Below are 10,013 nucleotides of genomic sequence, written 5' to 3'. Positions count from 1 at the left end.
AAACCATTTCAGCGTGTTGATTTGTATTAGTGTATATTTATAAGGACTTACCTTTGTGAAAATGCCGAGAGCAAACACGAACATGAGGAGATATTTAATGAAACGTGATGTCTTTCCTTCTTACAGCAGCGACCCACGGAGCCCGACGCCTCTTTGTTAAGTCCTCTGTCTGCGGGCCGTATTTTTTTTTCCAAGTGGGGAATACGAAAAACCGTAAGGCCCCATCTGCTGTTTTCTATTTAGAATTACTATTGCATCCTTTGACGCAGCACCAGTGTCCCATTATTTCCAAAGGAAGCAACTAGAACACTTCTATTCTCTGTTAGTTTTCTTTTGTTTGTTGCTGCTGTCTCTTCACCACAGAAATGGCACTAACTACCCTAAATGCATTGCGCTTTTGCGGAAGTGACGTACACTGTCACAGACCGATTGCCACAATATAAATAAACTGAATTGACATTGAATTGATCAACTGCACCAGCATTAATTAATTAAAAACAAAACAAAGTGATCAAGAAAGGTCTGCAACAATGAAAAGGTGAATTTCAATCAAGGTTGTTAGTTTATGAAAACATCTTAATGATGAAAAAGTGTAAATCTTTCTCTCGGTTCTGTAAGTCATGAGGAAGACATATTGGTCAGGCTAGTTTTTTGTTTGTTTATTTTCTGTCCTTTATTTCTGTGTTAAATTGTTTTTGTAATTTTACAGACTTAATTTTAAGTCTGAAAGGTACAGAGGGATATCTTCTATTTCAGGGTGGATCATCTGAGTATAGTGCTCATACTTGGTCAACAATTCTGGTGATATGTTTATGTCACGCTGTCCTAGATGGTCGTCCTGCTTCCTATCTTTTTCTTCGCACTTTAACTGGGATGAAATGTCTTTAATGGAGGGAAGAGGACCCCTGATGATCTTCTCTGCTGTTCCCACCCCTCTTCTCCCTTTCTTCCAGTCTGAGGCGCTGCAGCATCCACACCACACAGTGAGACAGCTGGTCAGAACGCTCTCTATGGTTCTTCTGTAGAAGGTGGTGGATGGATGGGGGCAGGTGGGCTCTTCTCATCCTTTGCAGGAAGTACAGGTGCTTCTGTGCCCTTTTGACCAGTGAGGCGGAGTTTACATTCCAGGTGAGGGTGTCTGTGATGTGCACCCCAAGGCATTTTGTGCTGTTGACCACCTCTACAGCTGAGCTGTTGATGAGCAGTGGAGCGTGGTTAGGATGGTTCTTCCTGAAGTCCAAGATCATCACCTTCATCTTCTCCACGTTCAGGATCAGGCTGTTATCTTTGCATCAGTCCACCAGCTGCTCCACCTCCTCTCTGTAGTTCAGGTCGTTGTCGTCTCTGATGAGGCCCACCACCGTGGTGTCGTCTGCAAACTTCAGGATGTGATTGGTGGTGAACCTGGGGACGCAGTCATGTGTCATCAGGGTGAACAGCAGGGGGCTCAGGACGCAGCCCTGAGGGGAGCCTGTGCTTAGATTGATGACATCAGAGGTGTTCAATTGTGAAGGGTTGTTTTGAATCCCAGCTGTTCCAGGTTTTCTAACAGATGCTGTGGTATGATGGTGTTGAAAGCTGAACTGAAGTTTAGGAACAACATCCGCATGTGGGAATACTTCTAGGCTAGGCTCAGGTGAACAGCAGAGGAGATGGCGTCCTCAGTGGAGCGGTTTTGTCGGTATGCGAACAAGAACATGTCGAATGTTGGCGGCAGACTGTAGATGATGTATTCTTTAACCAGCCTTTCGAAGCACTTCATCATGATGGGAGTCAGTGCGACAGGCTGGTAATCATTGAGTGAGGTGACCTGAGGCTTCTTTGGAACTGGAATAAGGGAGGCAGACTTAAGGCTTGCTGGCACTATGGATTGGTCCAGCGAGGTTTTTCTGTCAGGACAAGATACTGATCCATTCAGTGATCTATTAGACTAACAGAAGGATTTTAAAGTCTATTATCTGAGCTACAGGGAGCGTGTGGAAGAACTTCATAACCAGACTGATGTGTTCTACTTTCTTAATTCTAGTGAGAACATGGGCAGCAGCGTTTTGGATCAGGTGAAGCTCTCATAACAGCTAAACAAAACATGGATGAGTTTTTCTAGATCCTGCTTAGTCCTTTAATCCTGGAAATGTTCTTTAAGTGATAAATGTTGAATTAGTAACTGCCTTTATGTGCCTCTGAAGATTCACCATGACACCAAGATTTCGGCCGCAATCAGTGGTTTCTAGCTGTAGTGGGTGAAGCTGTGAGCTAACTCTGGATCTATCCTCCTTTGGTCTGAAGCTTATTACGTCAGTTTTGTTTTTATTCACTTGGTGAAAATTATGACGCATCCACATATTGATCTGTTCTACGCATCTACCCAACCCTCTGATGGGTTCATAGTTACCTGGTGACATTGTGCTGTAAAGCTGTGTGTCGTCTGCATGGTAACTGCTGTTTTTGTTTTCTATAATCTGAGTTAAAGGGAGCATGTAGATGTTGAAAAGGAGGGCCCACAGAATGGAGCCATAAACAACCCTGCATGAGATGTTTCTGGTCTCTGATTTAAAGTTCCCTACTGACACATAGAAGTCCCCGTCCTTCAGGTAGGATTTAAACCAATCCAGAGCTGTACCAGAAACCCCAGGATCCAGGATTAATTTGTCCAAGCATAGCTTTTTCAGCAATGGTTTAATAATTGCCTGGGGGAAAACACCTGACATAAGGGATGTGTTTACGATTTGAATAAAATTAGACTCTAAAACAGGCCAAACCTTCCTAATAAAATCCATAGGTAAAACATCAAGACAGCAGAAAGAGGAGTTGGCCACTGAACAAACTTTTGCAGTTTATCTGAGTTTATTCTAACTGGTAAAAGCAATGGTGACAGCATTGGTACTGGATTTAACATTGGTGTACATACATCACTGATTCCATTGCTGTGAAGTGAGGTTTTCTCTGGGAAGATGAAATCTCCATTGAAAAATGATCGAAGAGTTGGCCAGTTTACAATGAAATCTATAAAGAGAGACTTCACAAATATAATTTAAAACTAAACGATGGAAGAAAATCATTCTTTTCTGAGGTTCGCAAACAAAACATCAAGAATGCTTGCAACTTATTTGGCACAGTAAACAGGTTAAGAAACCCTCCTATCTACGTTGACGATGAACTCCATTCTAAAAAGGCCTGCAATAACTTTGAAAAGTTATTTTCTGAGAAAATATGAGATATTAGAGAAGAAGTCTTCTGTAATGTTGGAAATTATCACCCAGCACATCTACTGAGTTACCGGGTAAAGTGGAAGCAGAGGGGAAGAAGTCTCCTGACTTTTTGCAGCTTGTTGGACTGAGGGGGAAAATTGCAGTTTTAGCTTCCATCCATCTACAATATTTTCTTTATACTTATTCCAGAGAGGTTCCACAAGACCACTCACCATAATTAAGATGGACAAACACAAAACCAATACAAAACAGCAAACTCCAACAAACCTGAAAAATTACAGATGGGTTTTTGATCTGCATCTGACTGGGAATGTGCTGAGGAAGATTAGCTTCCAGGTGCTTCAAAACATAAGCAATCCAATTACACTTTGCTCTAATGCACATATGTCAAAGTCAAGGCAATTGTTTATCCATGGCCCCCTGGATGATATTTGATTACCATTAGAACCGCCCCACAGACCATAGCCGCTTGTGGCTTCGCAGGCTACCGTTGCATTGTGGGGAATGTATTGTTGGTGCGATTGTGTTGCACACACCAACATTACATTCCCAGGTGAAAACATGATTGTGTTTTCCTTTACTTTAGTTTATTTTGATGTGCATGTTTGGATTTTTTTGTTTCTTGCTTTTTCCCCTTAAACAATCCAAGCTGGCTGGAGTCTAAGGAGGCGGAGTGCACTAACTGCGCTCCGCAAGTGCTGCGCACAGGTGTCAGCAAACTGTAATAAAAGTTTAGTATATTAATATTGCTATTAATATATTGCTTTTTTTTAAACAATGTTTTAGGTCTTGTTTCAATAGGCTTTGTTCATTTCAATATGATTTAATAAACCTTTAACCAGTCCGGCCCTCAGCTTGTGGCAAATTTGTTTTTTTTTTTTGGCCCTCGCTGTATTGGACTTTGACATCCCTGCTCTAATGTGAGTCAACAGAATTGTCAAAGATAGCTGTCGAAATATTTTCAGAAGAACTTAATAAAAGTCTGGTTACCTCAGATTTAAGTCTGTTTTGTAGTTGCTATGACTCAGATGACCGTGAGTTTCATTTGACCCTTACCGTCTCACTAAACAGCTTAGACATTACTTTAAAAAGCAGCTTTCCATGGTGACTCCCAAAACTTCTACAAACATTTTGAATTGTTGCTGCAGCACAGTAGTGTCAAAAGAGGTATTTAAAGGGAACCACAAAATACTTCCTGTTTAAATGAAATGTACATAGGCTAAAAAAGAGCGTGCCTGTCTATCGAATGAGACCACCTAAACCAAAGTGTGAAATACTTTTCGCTAACTGCAGTGCTGCTTCTGCAGAAACAATACCACAAACGGCTACACGGGGGTGAAAACCTGTTTTCACACCTCTCACTAAATTCAAATCTATATTTTAACATAAATGTTGTTTTGATCACCCACAGCAGCAACAACAGCAACCAATTGTTTCAGATAATATTTAATGTGTCTTTAAGCAGTAAAAAAGAAAACAGTCGAGCTTTTATTCAGTACAGATTATCAGACACCAACAGTCAGACCTTGTAGGATAACATCAATGACATCAATTGGCACAAGGTAGCAGCCATTTTGTCAGTTTATGACTTCTAGCTGAGCCCCGCCTTGGAACTGGGTCTCCTGGTGTCATCTAAGCTAACCCATTTTGCCCCAGTGCTGCTTCATGTTAATGCATTTATGATTAGTTCATTTTTCACTATAAAACATAAAGAGGCTCCATTGGTTTGTTGCATTTAAGATCTATTTTTTGAAATAGAGACAAATGCAAAAACCAACTATGTAACAGGAAAGTTTCTGATTAAAAGTGTTAGTAGTGCAATGCTAAAACACTTGCTTAGGTCAGTGCAGGTTTGAACCCCATAGCTCATGTTCTCTCTTGACGGACGTAAAAAGCAGCGCTTGTTGGTAAAAGACAGAGAAAATAGCGGCGAAATTTCAGAAAAACGGGCGCTTTTAGCGGGTTTATTTCAATCTTAATGTGATAATTAAAGGCGAATAGTGGCATTCTTGGCTTGCCATATTTAGCGGCTGGATTGCGCCCCTTTCATTGATTGGACTGAACTATTAAACAGAGTGTCTGTAATTGGGGGGTGCCCCGCCCCCCTCCTGTAGTCCCAGATCCTTAGCAGCTTCATTTCTGTTCTGTCTCTTTATGTTTTTATTTTAATAAAATTTTTGAACTTTCCTACTGGCTGTCTCACCTTGAATATTGGGTCCATCTGTCCCGTTTTATGAGAGTGGAGGAACTTTAAAATTTTGAGTTCCCCATAAAAGTCCCTGGCCATACTTTAACTGAGCTTGTACCTGTCCCTGGTGATGGAAGCTGCATGTCAGATGGATGGATTTTGTGGACTACTATGTGTTTACATACATTCAACTGTGCCAAGCTTCTTCTTTGCAGTGCCCCAGTATTGGCAGCCCCTAATTACAACAAGCCCTTCAAGCTGGAGGTGGATGCAACTGCTACTGGTGCTGAAGTAGCATTCCTACAAGATGGACGAGCTGAGGTCTTTCATTCCTTTTCCCACTTTCCAGGTAAGCCTGTCTTTTATATTGCAGCATTTTAAGGTCTATGTAGTTATCATACTGGTTATTGAACTAGTTTGTAATAACTGAACTTTTCAAATAGACCTAATGTTTTAAAGTCGGCCACAAAGACGAAAGAGACAATTTACCCTCACACTGAACTTCAATGGTCTCAAAAGCTACACTTACCTGATGGATTCCCTCCATTATCTCCTACCAGATCTCAGTGATGGGCAGTAGTGCGCTACATGTAGCGAAGCTATTAGTTTAACTACATGTTCCAGTAGCTTGACCGTAGCGTCGCTGCTTTATTTATCAAGTAACTTTCATGTAGTGACGTTATTGCTTTGATCAAGTAGTGACGTAGCGTCCACAAACGCTACAAAATCCAGGGCAAAACTAAGAAATTAAACCAGGTTTTCTATTTTGAAACAACAATCGGCCACAAAACTACTGTAAATAGCAGTTTCAGGTGATGCTCTTATAAGTGGCGTAGTAGCACAGGCACACTCAGTAGGGTTAAACAAGCGCACCCTTTCTGAGGCTGTCGTTCTATTGGCTGGAAAGGTTGCTAGGCGACGATCCAACTGCAATCCGAGAGAGAGCAAAAAACATCCGCAAGCAGAGCCTACGTGTTTGCGAGCGTATCTGAGACTCGAGAGCGCAGTTTGTGTGCGAAGAGAAGGAGGCAAGCGAGAGGAGAAAATATCTGTGCAAGAAGTATTAAATCTGAGAGAAGAAACAAAGATTTGAGAGAGAAGAGAAAATGTTTGAGAGAGAGCGCATGTTTTGAGTTTGAGCATTATAAGTTTTGAGTGCAAGAAGAAGAAATTATTTTCTCAAATTGAAATGATGTGCTCTTGCATTATGGCAGGATAATTCTCTCATGTGTGCCACTAAGATACTCTAATTAGAGAGCAGTAGTGAAACTTCGATATTGTATTTTCATGGCCTAGTTTACCTGACAGGATGTTTACAAAAATCTGTTTTTAGGCTTTGCACAGATAAGATTTTTTAGGTATGAAGGAACAGCTCTAACGTATATAAAAAAAATACATAAATAAATAAATGCTCAATAAATAAATAAATAAGCATTCAATTAATTGCCCCCAAAATACAATGAATAAATATGCAGTTAGAAATTAAATTATACGGTGAGACATAAATATATGTATCACTTAATTAGCTTCTTTATTTTTTCACCTTCTTTTGTAAACAGTTTCATTTGTTACTTGAATCGACTGTTTAATTGAGGTCTGAAGAAGTTTTTCTCTAAGGGAGACCCTAAAGAAATAAGATGCCTTTTGTAGGGTTTTGTTTTCCCTAGAGATGTCCATTGAATGCAAACTCATAGCCATGTCTCGATGAGTAGAACACTACAAAGTACCTTTAATTTGGTTCTAATAACAGCAGATTGTTTACTAGTTTGTCTACTGGTAATTACTTCACTTTTTATTTTAATATGCTGATCATAAAATAATGTTTACACTGTGTTATGTCATTAGCTGATCTTTAATAAATGTTTTAACCAGTGTGTCAGACTCATTTTGAATTGACATTAGGTTGATACAACGTTAAGTAGCTTCTGATGTAGTTAAGCTACTTTTAACACATTAGTGTAACTTAGCTTGCTATAATTCTTTAGGTGGTAGCTTTGGTGTAGTGAAGCTTAATTTATTGTTGTGTGTGTTTGAGGTGGTAAATATGTATTGTAAAGTTGAAGCTGGTAATCTTGGTGTACCTCATGCCTTATAAATATCCCTGAAAGAAAAAAACATTGTTATCTTAGAGGAATAGTCTCAATTTTACACTGCTAATGCTCCTGGTAAGAAAGCCAAACTACTTAAAACTTGGCTTATTCTTAACACTGAAAGGGACAGTAACCTTTTAACACCAGCCTCACCCTGAATATGGTGCAGCTGCTGTGCAGCTTCAGTGTGGGCATGCTACAGGTTAGCTACATTTAGCTCTCCTTGATTGATCACTCAGACTCCAGCTCTCTTGTTGCTGACCGTCACTACCTGTTCCTATCTGCAGCTCCCGTTCCTTCCCCTCCAGTTCGATCTGCCTGCCAACTCTCCACTGCCTCTGAGACAGACTCAGTTCACTCCCTTCATTGGAAACTCATCACTTGGACGCACACATCCTCCAGCCTGAGCCTTCATCCTTCAACACTGCTAGTGACTGCCCCCCCCAGGGATACCCTGTCCTTTCCCCATGCTGCTTTGCTGAGTTTGTAAATAAAACTTCGATTCAAATCAATTCAGTTTATTTATATAGTGCCAATTCACAACACATGTCATCTCAGGGCACTATACAGTTAAACCAAAACATACAGTCAAATTGATTCAAAGTTTTCTACCTAAGGAAAACCAGTTGATTGCATCGACTCATTGACTCCAAGGCAATCCCTCACACTAAGCATGCTTGTAGCGATGGTGGAGAGGAAAAACTCCCTTTTAACAAGAAGAAACTTCCAGCAGAACCAGGCTTAGTGTGAGCGGCCATCTGCTGAAGCCGACTGAGGTTCAAGGAGACAGAAGCAGAGACACAAATAGCAGCTGTAAAAGGCGGCCCCGCCCAGGAAACACACAGCCATGCAGACTAGGGGTGGGTATTGCCAAAGAAGTCACGATTCGATTCGAATCACGATTCACAGGCCACGATGCGATTCTATCACGATCCATCACGATACTTGAATTATTGCGATGCATTGCAATATTTTCTCCTCCATGTTTTGTTTTTGAATGACTCGGCACAGTATCCCGCGGCCGGAAATGCTTGTGACACAAGGCAGCGTGCGTCAACACATTTGCAGCGACATCTACTGGACTGGAAGTTGTATTACACTTGTTTTTGGCTGATGTTCGCCAACCATTCATGCAATTTTATTTATTCATTTTTTGAAATTAATAATCGATTCTTGGCATCAAGAATCGATGCAGTAGATCACGAAAATTAGAATCACGATGCATCATCATCACGATTATTTTGCACACCCCTAATGCAGACGAGCCCTGGGCAGGCCCACACGTCTGAGGATGAAGAGAGCACATCAAGCCAGTCACAGTTAGAGAAACAGGGGTACACTTAAAAACAGGCAGAGCTCTAACATCTATAAACAAAGGTGTCACGGCCAAACAGGAACAGACCAGATGGAGCTACTTTTAGGAAAAGCAGAGAGAACAGAACATTTAAGATTGAATGAACAAATTCTGCAAAGTGGGAGAAGGGAGATAGAACGAAGCAGAATGATGAAAAAGAAGTCCCTATGTCCTCCAGCAGTCTAAGCCTATAGCAGCATAACTATAGAGATAGTTTAGGATACCTGAGCCACTCTAACTATAAGCTTTATCAAAAAGGAAAGTTGTAAGCCTAGCCTTAAAAGTAGACAGGGTGTCTGCCTCACGGACTAAAACTGGTAGTTGGTTCCACAGGAGAGGAGCCTGATAACTAAAAGATCTGCCTCCCATTCATCTTTTAGAAATTCCAGCAAACACTAGTAACCCCCCACCCCCCCGATAAAAAAAGGGTTCTCCTTTTCAGAAACCCAAATCTGGTCACCCTATTTAAGGCATTATATGTGAGAAGGAGGATTTGAATTGTATTCTAGATTTAACAGGGAGCAAATGAAGAGAAGCTAAGATAGTGGAGTTATTATCTATCTTTTTAATATTCATCTGAACTCTGGCTGCAGCATTTTGGATCAGCTGAAGGCTTTTAACTACAGTTTCTGGACTTCCTGATAGTAAAGAATTACAATAGTCCAGCCTAGAAGTAAGGAAAAATTGTTGGATGTTTGAGATGTACAAGTTCAATGAAAAAAGGGGAGGCGAGGGGGGTTGTAGTGACCTGCTGGAAAAATGGAACACAACATTTTAAAATGAAAACATTAAACAACGAGTTAGAAACAATGTTATAGTGAGAAATTATACATGAACTGATAAATCTTATGACGCCATCTAGTGGTGAGCTAGTGAACAGCAGATTAATTAGTCTGCTGTTCAGCAGAGATTGGCTCAAATCCAATCTAGAGGTACTATCCTGCAATTTTTGATGCATCCAATTTTTAGTGGCTCGTTACCATGCCTCTGCTGAACTAAATGAGGGGATGAGCCTTCAGATTCAGGTATGTTAGAGAAGAGATGCATCTAACAGTTACAGCAGGGGTTCTCAACCTTTTGCAAGCTGGGCCCCCCCAAAGCTGGTTCATTGCAGTTGGGGCCCCAGTGCCCCCCGCCCAGATCCCCCATCCCCCCGCCCCGCCCCGCTCTAC

General features: G+C 41.0%; 1 protein-coding gene across 1 annotated transcript in view; it reads right to left on the bottom strand.

Moving 5' to 3' along the window:
* LOC107104891 (zinc finger BED domain-containing protein 5-like) overlaps positions 1-10,013 on the bottom strand; it is a 16,788-nt gene that overhangs the window by 3,168 nt on the left and 3,607 nt on the right. The window lies entirely within an intron of this gene.

Source organism: Cyprinodon variegatus, unplaced genomic scaffold (assembly GCF_000732505.1).
Source record: "Cyprinodon variegatus isolate N-32 unplaced genomic scaffold, C_variegatus-1.0 Scaffold1939, whole genome shotgun sequence".
In the NCBI taxonomy this organism is placed as follows: Eukaryota; Metazoa; Chordata; class Actinopteri; order Cyprinodontiformes; family Cyprinodontidae; genus Cyprinodon; species Cyprinodon variegatus.
Note: the sequence above shows the minus strand (reverse complement) of the source record. Positions and strands in the feature narration are given on the sequence as shown.